Genomic DNA, 12,269 nt, shown 5'->3' with positions numbered 1-12,269 from the left:
ACCACACCCACTACATTTAGGTTGATGAATCAAAAATTTTCGGAATATGTTCCTGTTACTGCTCCCAGTTTCTAGGGGAGTAACATACCTTGCCCTATGATATGTTACTCCCCTATGGATTAATATAATAATAAGCAGTTGGTTGAAATGTTATCGAAGTTGTTTATACTTGAATTTTTAAGTTATCGGCGAGTTTCATGCTCAACTTATCAAAGTATGTCCTTGTGATCACTGAAATAAATCTGGCTAATTAAATATAGATCTGAGTTTAAGAATCACCAATTACTTCCCTAGGTGTTGTTGCCAAAATGACAGAGCCATATCAGTCACTTTAAGAGATCCGGAAATGTACTGCGGTGAGTCTTTAGATAATGAGAATGTTTAGGGACATAGCATCAATAGGGTGTTTTTACCTGATATTGGGACCGATCTTTTTTATCGGCTCTTACCAGTGATTTTGCTAAAACCTTTGCCGGGTTTAAATTGAGCTTGACTCACTTGTCATTTCCTAACGGGTCTACTATGTCAAGAAATTGGATAACTTGTGTACTTTAGCAAAGAGCTTGCTACAGGCGGCCGGCGCCTCTATAAATGTCGTTCAAAAGTTCTGTATAAAAAATAACTGCTTCTATGCACGAATGAACTTCCTGACATGCATCGGGGGAACATTTAACTGTGTAATGGTTGATCATATAGAGATTTGATAGAATTTCTCCCGTACATTCTTTTGTTGCTTTTTATAGCCGAAATCTCGAAATCTGAATGACAGTACTGCTCTAGACTACATTAAATATGACCAAAATTTAACCTCCTTCTTGAAGAGAGGTATATTCAAGTCTACAACCAACTGGTTTACAAAATTAAGATCTATAACGAAAGTTTTGTTGTAAAACCAAGATATCACACTACGATTTATAACGTGATTTAAGGTATAAAAGTACAATAATTAATAAAACTCTCATGGGTGAATCAGTTGATTCAAATGGTAAATGCTTAAAGTTGTTCAACAATTGTTTACACTGACGGTTCCAAAAACAGTGGAAGAGTGAGTGGTGGCTTTTGCATTGAAACATTTGGAATCAAATCCTTTTTAAGGCTACCTAATTATTAAAGCATTTTACATCAGAGATATCTTTTATTAAACGAGTCACTAACTAGCTGAGGTATTATCAAATATCGGCTGATATATATCAGTATACAGATAGCAAAGCTGTGATCAGAAATCTATCAGGTGTCCTTACCACATTTAGGTTAAGCGAAGATTTCCGGAAATCTCTGAATGAGATATCGAGACATTCTAGGATAACGCTAATAAGGATTCCTGGACATAGTAATTGTCAGGAAAACTGTATATCTGTCGAACTTGCCAAGAAAGGTGCGTTGAGTGGGGAAGATGAATCGATTTTACTGTTATCTCTATTACTAACTGTAAGTTACGGGTTCAGAATGAACTATATGAAATGACTCAAATCTGAAATCTCAATTCTAGGTCAATTTGGTCACTTTACGATGCTCAAACTTACTATTAAGTTTTCACAAAGAAAAAAATTTTTCTATAGTACGGGACACTGTACTATTGACAATCACTCCAGGAGGATGGGTGTCGAATATAGTGGCTACTGTAGTAGTTGTAATAATGAGGAGGGAGATGTAACTAATACCTCACCTTCTCTGCTATTGCCCTTCATTCAATGAAAGCAGGGAACAATATTCCGCCCTTGTTGCCTTATCTTATCTGGATTAGCTATCTGGGATATGCATTAAGAATAACCTAAACTTTGTCAATCAAACCGGAAATATGGAAGTAGAAAGTAATAATTAATTGATCTTCAACAACGTCTAGGGTAACGCAACTAGGTGGACCTATGTGAGCCACTCATGATTGATTGAGTGGCTGCCCTTCTTACCTTAACCTATAGTTAATCCCAATTCGCATGAGACCGAATAAGCCTTAAACTTATATAGTTTTGATTTAGGAGTGCTCTATTTCAACTAAATCGTAATTTAAGTTATAGGTGTAAAATATTTTCATTACATGCAGTTTTTTCATATTAAAATAATATCGTTACAATTGCCACCTTTAATTTCAACTATGATTCATAATTAATTGACCCAGTTTTTTTTTTGGCTCCATGTAAAATTAATTCATTATTAGTTTTTATATAAATTTTGTTATTAATTTATGCGTAAATTTGATATTGGAGTATTTTATTTTTTTTTTTTTGCAAAGCGGCATATTTTGTTAAATTTTTGTTAATCATTTCAATTTAGAATGATCATTAATAACTTTTGTTTCTTTAAATGCCAGCACTTAAAAAATATAAATGATTTAAATCGTTCAACAAATAAGAATTAATAGTTTTAACATATATAAAGGGGGGCAGGGCAAAATCTATTTGGTCTTTGGGGTTTCCAAACACAAGGTGGCAATGCGTGAGATATTGCCAGTAAAAACAATAAATCAGAAATTATTTTACAAAATAGATTAATTACATTGCAGGCTAGATTAGGATCAGTTTAAACTTATTTGATGTCAGTAAAGCAAATAGTATGATCTACACTTTCTATTTAATGTTTTGTGAGGCACGTAACCGACAACATACATATTTTCGATTTACTACAGTGTGTGGTCCGTTATTATTTTGACACATACATCTTAAACATGTGTCGCAGTTACAACTTTGTTAAAAAAAGAACAACAATTTCTGAAAGCGACAAAAATTGTTGTTATTTGAATGATCTACTTTTACAAACGCTAATAAAGTTTCAAATAACAAAAAAACACAACAGTTTATGTCAAAACAACTTAAAATTTGCTTGCAAATTTTTCTATAACATTTTTTGTCAAAAGCAATCTCTAGGGTATTTTAAGTATCACTATTTAGTAACAAGTAATATTTCTATATTCGGCTGTGCCGAATCTTATATACCCTTCACCAAGTATGTTTTAAAAAACAGTTTTTATTTATTTCGTATCTCTGCACACATGTCACACATAACATACACAAACAAATATAAACTGTAGTTGAAAGTAATATTAACCGTTGTACTGTAATACCACCGTCAAACTGTATTACCACCCTCAAACAAATATGAGCTGTATTACCAACATATTACTGCTTTATCTCCTTGTTCTTGTTATACCCTTCACCTTCGTCAGAACAGAACAGCATCCAAACATACAAAAAAATACATAGCTGAATAAAACCAAATACATCTCCACACACACATGTACATCTTTATCCAATTCACAGTGTTGTTGTTGCTTTTTTAACAAAGCATGAAAAAAATGTGGCTTTTTTGATGAAATTTTCAGAGGTTGTTTCGGATTTTTGCTCATATCTCCGTTATTTATAGACCGATTTTGCTGATTTGCTGAAAGCATGTCTAACTGAATTCTTGAAGATTCGGATCTCGTTGATATCTGGGGACCTCTAAAAACTGATTTCAACAGACAGACAGACAGACAGACAGACGGACAGACGGACATGGCTTACTCGACTCCACTATCTATAAGGATCCAAAATATATATACTTTAAAGGGTCGGAAAATTATATTATAGAAATTACATACGGAATGACAAACTTATATATACCCTTCTCACGAAGGTGAAGGGTATAAAAAACAACAGCAACGACAAAACTTTTAATAAGACATTTGCGTTGAATATCATGATTAAGAAAATTTGTTTATGGAAAAACTGGATTTTTTATTGAAATATTTGAAATTCAAAAAACAAAACATTTTCAAACAAATTGTGTGCAACATACAAAACGCAAAAATTTTTTTTATAGAAAAATATATATTTATGTTAACACCACGTGGCTGATGAAGAAACTTATAAATCAAAATTTTAGTTCAACAATATTATGTATTACAGGGAATTTTACAATATTTCCAAGGATTACAATAATGATGAGTTGTTAATGAAAAACAAACATCTTTAATTAATTCAATTAAAATTATTATTGTGAATGAACACGTAATGATTGTATTGTCAATCTTAGAAGTTATCGCAATATATAATTACATAATTATATATTGCAGGTCTGTGCAAAACTAGGCACAAGTCATTATTAAACTGTCTTAAATGATTTTTGATACTTCTGTTTGGAATTTTCACCCTAACCTTAACCTCCAGAACTTTCAATATTACAAATTGCGAAAAAACGGATTTTTTATACATATGTGACTGAAGTTTTGAATCTTAATGGAATATTTCAGTCTACCAAGTATTCTCTAATCGGGGGTTTTGCACTTCCACAGGTTTCATCTATAAATCCATCGGAGAAAGTAAAGTAGGAGCTGTACAGTTGAATATGTGGTAGGAAAACAATACCCAGCAGTTCGACAGAGAGTCAATGCATACGAAAAAGACAATAATTTCCACTAATAGTTAACCACCTGGATGATCGTAATTCGTATGTTTTGGGTCATTCATCACAAATGTCCCTTTGTAATCGAGAATGAAGACAGTCGTCACTTTAGTGTCCTCTTTGTAAGTGGGAGCGGAGACAGTCGTCTCTTTACTGTCCTCAAGTAACCTAGAGATTATACTTTTAAAAGTATTTTTTTGTTGTACTTCCGAAAGTAGTTATTTTACCCATCTTATGGAGAAATGATTATTACTTTTTACTAATATGCCACCATCTGGTTGACTCAAATTTATATCTTTCGGGTCAATAGTCACATTATTTTAGTTCCATTAATATCTAACCACCTGGTTGACTCCAATTCGTATGTTTTTGGTCTTTCGCCACAAATAAACTCTTTGTAAATGAGAATGAAGACAGTCGTCACTTTAGTGTCCCCTTTGTAAGCGAGAGCGGAGGCAATCGTCTCTTTACTGTCTTTTTGTAGGGTGTAGAGTGACGATTGATTTCCTCGTAGGACAATCTAATGTTTAAATGGTAGGTCACCTAGGTAGTCATGTGGCTAGGGGCCACCACAAGTGGTAGGTTAAGTAGTCAATTCGGGACTGTCCCGTCGAACTGCTGGGTAAGGACCCTGACCAAAATCTACACACATACATATTAAGAACGACATTGTATATGCTGGACCTATAAGCATAAAAACTGTTGCTCGAACCTACTACTCCTTTTTTTAAAAAGCTGCAATTTTTTCTCTGTTTCTACTATTTTGGTGTGCGAACATCAAATACGACATTTTTGTGGAGTCCTGTCGATCATATTGACAGCTTTCATGGTGATACATTCGGTATCACTTAACGAAACAGACCACGCATGATAAGAATTCTCAAGTAATATGTTCCAATATTTTAATTTGTGTGAAATTTCAGATCGTATAGGTCATTAACGTCATGACCTGTCGACATAACAGTACATAAGTAATCACCCCAAGTTCTTATGGAAATGTAAGGATCTTAGAAAGGTATTAATAGTATTTGGGGTATAAAAACGACGACTTCTTGTTTAATTCACAATCCATTTCATTGTAATGTCAAAAACTTTCGATCGTTCGAGTGCCACTATGATCGCTCCTGATGATTTAAATCCTCTAAAACATGAGTGGAAATGGTATTTAATGTTGTGATCATATTATAAATTTTACGTAATCCATGATGACTTTATTGATATTTCAAACATTACATACGACTACTCTCTGACTAAATACTAAGGTGTTTCAACATCATCATGGATATAACTATGGCGTCAATTTCTTTGACATTATTGTGATTGGCCTCGGAAACTTCAGAAGCTGTACTAAGTTTGAAACTAGAAGTTTATGAAGATTTCATACAACAAAATGTATTCGGGCACCGACCATTATTTCCTAACTACTCAGCTTAAAACCGTCCATTCATTTGTAAAAATCTGTTTGAAAGTTAGGTCGCACTACATCTATTCGTCCAACTGATAAAAATCAGACGGCTGATTTTGATAAATTATTGTGGAATTTCCTCTCTGCTTAGAATCAGTGTGATATAATGGAACATTGAAGATAAAATCGATGAATTCTATGAAATCAGAGCAAAAAACTTATTTAGTCGATTCATATAGACGATTATGGATAAGTTGTCTGATCTAAGAGAAACTACGACTCACCTGGTTGGTTAATTGATTATAATGCTGACACGCTATTGATATAAATACATATCTGGTGAAATCATCATTTAGGACACAGAAAGAGCAATCATCAACTTGTTCGGACAGTAAAGTACCTCTCATTCTTTCCATAAATCGGAGTACCAGAGTTAACAGATTCTCTGGAGCGCAATCGATCCAGTCCGGAGCAACAACAACTCTTAACACTCTTAATTGTGTTTTCATGCGATGTAAACGGTTCTGGAAAACATTGCAAAACCTTGAACAAATTCTGGAACGTACTAGCAGCAATACTATTCGGCCGGTAAAATTTTTTATTGTTGGTGCTGGATCTTACAGTTTTTAACCAAATAATTTGTACCCGCGATTGCGTTTTGAGAAAACTTCTATATATTGTCTGTACCGAGTGATTGCCTCCATCGAGGTATTCGTTGGGTTTAACTCATGTTGATTGTCATTCCAAAATAGAACTACTATGGCAAGAAATTAACACAATCGATTACATTCTATATTCGGGGATGATTGGTGGATCATCTTTAGTTATTGATCATTAAAAATGGGAAAGGCCGCGATTGAACTACCCAAAGACTCAAGTCACGGAATTTTCTTTTTGGACTTATGACTCATACATACATTTGCGATGATAATATCATTTCCGTAGCCAATCTTATAAATGTTGGTCATCATAGTTGTTTAACTAAAGTAACAATTTGAACGCCGCCGAAGTGCAGTAGTTAGTAATCATTGCCGTTAATGTCATTTATATTATATTGATAAATAGTTGTTGGGTTTTTGTCATCGTTTGCAGCAGTCTTTGGTTGGTTGGTTACTACATTTAGAGATTGTTACCAAAGTTAAAAGCTGCCTGCCATTGTTGGTATTTTAGTTTCCAGTTACCCATTGTAGACTGTCAATATCACTGTTTAGATCACAGATTTTATTCACTTGTTTCTTTTTTTATCGTATTTTGATTTATTTGTAAAGTCATCGCTAGTTTAAAAACAAAAAAGTATAAAAAGTCACCAAAGACAAAAAAGTCTAGTGCTGCTAACTTGGTGTCTCGCATTGATTTCAGAGTGTAAAACTTGATGCGTATCAGAGGGGTCTATTGCATTTAATTGAATGGAATAAATGTAATTTTTTTCGTGGAGGGTGTTTTTTATTGCAAGCTAAATCAGTTGTCATTACAAACATTGTTTTATTGATATTTTTTGTTTGATTTCTTTGAAAATCCAATTTCAATTGATTTCAACAGCTTTTGATGAATGATGCACTTTAGTGTGTACACCTGATTTGACAGGGGATTTTGTTTTTTGGCGATATTGGATTAATTTTATTATTTCAGTTCTTAGAAATTATCATTTCGTTAAGGGAATTAATTTTTTCAATATATAAAAAATAATGACAGTAATTTTTAATATTTAATGGTATGGAAGTACTTAAGTACTTAACTTGTACATTTTGATATGTAAAAACCACGATAGCCCCACGATCTAGTCTATAATATAGTCTATAGTCTTGTTAATAGTCTAGTATATAGTCAAAACTATAGTCTAGTCTGGACTGTAGACTAGACTATAAACTAAACTATAGACCAGAATATACATAGACTATACTATTAACTAGACTAAATACTAGACTATATACTAGATTATACATAGAGTTGACTATACATAGACTAGACTATAGACTTAACTATAGACCACACTATACACAGAATATACTATATACTAGACTATAGACAAAACTATATACTAGAATATATACTAGACTATATACTAGACTATAGATAGGACTAGGATAGTCTAGTCTATAGTCTAGTCTATAGTCTAGTCTATAGTCTAATCTATAGTCTAGTCTATAGTCTAGTCTATAGTCTAGTCTATAGTCTAGTCTATAGTCTAGTCAATAGTCTAGTCTATAGTCTAGTCTATAGTCTAGTCTATAGTCTAGTCTATAGTCTAATCTATAGTCTAGTCTACAGTCTAGTCTATAGTCTAGTCTATAATTATTATAATTTTTTAAAAGATACATTTTAATTTTATAACTTATTCATAAATTTAAATTTTACATTTCATTACGAAATCACTATTACTCTTATCTAATATTTAGTAACGCTTTGAAAACGTTTAATAAATATTATTTAATTTCGTTTTCAAATCAATTTATATTTCAATTTTTTATTAATTTATTTATTTTTTTGTAGTTGTTGTGTGTGTTTTTATCAACTAGTTTTTTTTTTATAAGTAATTGCATCTTTAATCATTGCCATTCATTCATACGATCGCTCGTTCTCTCGTTCATTCATATTTAACAATCGTAACAATTACTTGTGCGTGAATGTATCCATAAGTTGGTATAAATCAAATGTACTTTTTCTTTAATAAATATTGAAAAGTGTGCATCTGTGTATGCATTTAAAGAAATTATTGTTATTAAATATGAAAATATCTAATTATTAAATCTTGTTTCAGATCGGAACAACCAAACTGGGATCTTTCAATCTGCAGAACTAAATTAGGAATGAATTTAAAATGTGATTGAGTTCTCCGTGTATATGGCCTTAAGAAACTCGGTCTATCCATACACAAGTTTGTAAGATGTGAACATATATGACTTTATAATTCAGAATATTTTTGAAAAATCCCCCGAACTTATTATGTGGCACTAGAATGAAAAGCATGTCATGTGTTGCTGTTTCGCAATGATGTAGATTCTTTAAAACCACCACCTTAGGAAGGGATTTTAGACAAATTCAAATACAAATATGTTTCCTTTTACAGTCCTTTGTTATTATTTTTTAATTAAAAAGAAGGACATACTTTCAATAGGGATAAGTTGTTCAACTTCTTGGGTAAGATTTTAAGATTTGATTGGGGAGAGCACCTAAGGCAAATTAATGGTGTTGGACAATGGCACATTATATGTTTAGAGATTTCCTCTTGTCAACCACATCTACATTGCTTCGCCGGGCTAAATTGGTGATATTCGAGACAGTGTCCCTTAAATTGTCCTAGTATTCTAAGATTCCTTTTTTTAAGCGATAACAAATTTTGGAATTTAGTCTTTTTTTCTATATAAGCTTTGGTGCTTTTTCTATCCAAGCTTTAAAGCTTCACAGTGGCTAGCAAAATCCGATTCAACCCACGATTCTGACACATCCTTGTGCAATACCAAAGAATGATCCAGGGTCAATAAATGGTCTACGAATGCCTCTATTTGCTTCCACCCAGGGCCATGTTACCTTGGTGAAATCTACACCTTGGTGTTATTGCAATCCCGGAGAATAGAAGTGTTACCAATACCTCTAGTCAGCCAGAACTATAAACTGGTGATGTTAAATGTATCCTCGTGTTCGCCTTGGAATGATTTGGCAAGGGGTGTAGCCAAAGCACCAGTTAATCTGGTACTACGGAGCCAATAGTTGATTGAGAATGTTGAGGAGAGAATGTTGGTTTTAGAACTAATATATCCTATACCTAATGGTTTCTATAATTCTCTCTTCGTACAGGTCTATGTACAACGCAGTATATGTTGGATTCCTAAACCTGATCACTATATCTTACCGGTCGCGTAGTGGGACACTGTTATATGCTGGGGAATTATCAGGTTAGTATTCAATGGTTGCCTGTCATCCCGTATAGTGATCTTTATGATCATGGGAATGGAACTGATGTGAAAATTGGTGAAAGATCGGGAAAGTCTTCATATATTAGAGATTAGTACTGCTTTAGTTTGGCTGATTAGTATTGATACATGCTACGCGACTAATTGTTGGGGCAAATATTTGAATTTATTGACTTTGGAAATTGCTATTTTCTTTGTCACATAGATCGGTTCATAAAAAAAGGGATCGTGTTTCATTTTCTTGAGTATTTCGGACTACCATATACAGTATTGTTCGAAACCTAAGCAACTTTTTTGGCATTGTATACAAAGTGCTATAATTTCCATTTTAATTGATTTATTCAAAATTATATAATTGATAATAATATTATATGTCTACATTATACTAACAACAACAAAAGTTTAATTCCATTTCGCTGTGAGTTACAAGAAAATAATAACTGAATTAACTCCATAAATAGCTGTTCGAAACTTAAGCAACTTTTTGATCCAAACACCTTTATGGAATAGATTAGTTACTAGTGTAGTTCGTAATTTTAAGCAATTCGAAAGCTGCAATGTTTTCTAAAACTGCGAGTTTCGACCCAGCGCTTCAGAATGCCGAACAGCATCTCTAAGGGACTTGAGTCGGGGGATTTTGATAGACAATCAAATAATTTGGGTCGCATTACTCGATAACTACTCTTAGATCAACTTTTCCAAAGGTTTTGGTTCATTATCATGCTGAAAATCGCAATAAAGTAAGTTGTTCTGTTCAATGTACTTAATCCTATGGTTCATTTTGTTGGCCAAAAATGTCTCAGAAAGTAAAACAATCCAATTTTATTTGCATTTCAACATCAGGACTTTCTCTACTCACCAAAAATCTTGCCCACAACCTTAATTGTTTGACCTCCATGTTTTTTTAAGCCTTTAATGTACGATCATGTAACCGCATATGAATCCCGCAGTGACATGGCACAGAGTTTACTTAAAGAAATTCGATTTTTTTACAAATTCTGTACAATTTTGGGTAGAATATTGAAATAGATTACGCAAGACTAATATAAAAACAGTTTTATTTATAAACGGATCCACATTTTCCTTCTTAAATTCAGGCAAAGTATGTGAGGCTCAAAGGATGAAGGTAATACTATAACATATCCTTTTAGTGAAGGCCCAATAATGAATGGAGAGCAAAAATTTATGGGTGTTGCCATGATTTTTGAAGAGAAGGGTTAATCCTGATGTTGAAACACAAACAGAGTTGGATTGTTTTTCTTCTTGGGACGTTTTTCGCCAACAAAATGAATTATATGATTAAGAACAACGAACAGAACAACTTAATTTATTGCGATTTTCAGCATGATAATGAACCAAAACCTTTGGAAAAGATGATCTAAGAGTAGTTATCGAGTAATGCGACCCAAATTATTTGATTGTCCATCAAAATCTCCCGACTCAAGTCTCTTAGAGATGCTGTTCGGCATTCTGAAGCGCTGGGTCGAAACTCGCAGTTTCAGAAAACATTGCAGCTTGCGAATGGCTTAAAATCCGCTTGGGATTAATTACGAACTACACTAGTAACTAATCTATTCCATAAAGGTGTTTGGAACTCAAAGGGACCAAAGATTTTTATAAGAAGATCAAAAAGTTGCTTAAGTTTCGCACAGCTATTTATGGAGTTAATTCAGTTATTATTTTCTTGTAACTCACAGCGAAATGGAACTAAACTTTTGTTGTTATTATTATAATGTAGACACATAATGTTATCAATTATTTAATTTTGAATAAATCAATTAAAATAGAAAATATAGCACTTTGTATACAATGCCAAAAAAAGTTGCTTAGGTTTTGAACAATACTGTATGTATCTGCTATTGCCGGAACAACAGAGCCATTTCAGGAATGTGGTTGCACGGGCTTAAAGAGGTTAAGTAATGCACTGGAATGGGTCATTAGATGATGGGAATTGCATTTTTAGTAACGCAATTTTTCATGGCATCATAATGATGGTTATCTTCTGGACTTTAGACCAGTGATTGTTTTCTCCTTTTTGGGGTGCACAACGGGACTACTATGGCAAGAAATTAGATAACTCGAGTACTTCAGCAAAGTGTTTGTACATGGCATAAGTTCTTTATTGAAGGATTCAGGGTAGACCGATGTCAAGTCTCCCCAGTGGATATAAGGCCGTCAAGGCAGGTTTACCTATTTGCCCGTTCATTGCTATAGTGCCATTAATTTGTTGTATTCAGTGATTTCACTCAATCTATTAAAACACCCGACCTGATATCAAACGATAAGGTCTGTGTAAATTGATTATTGATTTGTGCTTTCCCATGGTGATTGCCTATGGAAAGTTAGGTCTATAAATACCCACTCTTGTATCACCATCAAAGTGGGCCACCAAGTTTCGGTATAGTTGGAATCATCGTAAACTTTGTTGCCTTCTTAGTCAACCGATTCTTAAAATAATTTAACGAAGTGGAGTGGACAGAAATAAACAGATTGGATCTAAGTAGATATTCTGATAATGAATTCGAAAGGGTTTACAAGATCGCAGAATAATTGACTTTACACAAATATTGATTTCA

The 12,269-nt window shown here is 33.2% G+C and overlaps 1 protein-coding gene across 1 annotated transcript in view; it reads right to left on the bottom strand.

The window, feature by feature from the left end:
• LOC111691062 (glycoprotein-N-acetylgalactosamine 3-beta-galactosyltransferase 1-like) overlaps positions 1–7,041 on the bottom strand; it is a 32,459-nt gene extending 25,418 nt beyond the window's left edge. Inside the window, exon 1 of the mRNA XM_046956735.1 lies at positions 6,067–7,041. The gene's annotated coding sequence lies outside the window, so the exon portion shown is untranslated. The remainder of the gene's footprint in view (positions 1–6,066) is intronic.
• Between the last annotated feature and the right edge of the window lie 5,228 nt (positions 7,042–12,269).

Source organism: Lucilia cuprina, chromosome 2 (genome assembly GCF_022045245.1).
Source record: "Lucilia cuprina isolate Lc7/37 chromosome 2, ASM2204524v1, whole genome shotgun sequence".
Classification (NCBI taxonomy): Eukaryota; Metazoa; Arthropoda; class Insecta; order Diptera; family Calliphoridae; genus Lucilia; species Lucilia cuprina.
Note: the sequence above shows the minus strand (reverse complement) of the source record. Positions and strands in the feature narration are given on the sequence as shown.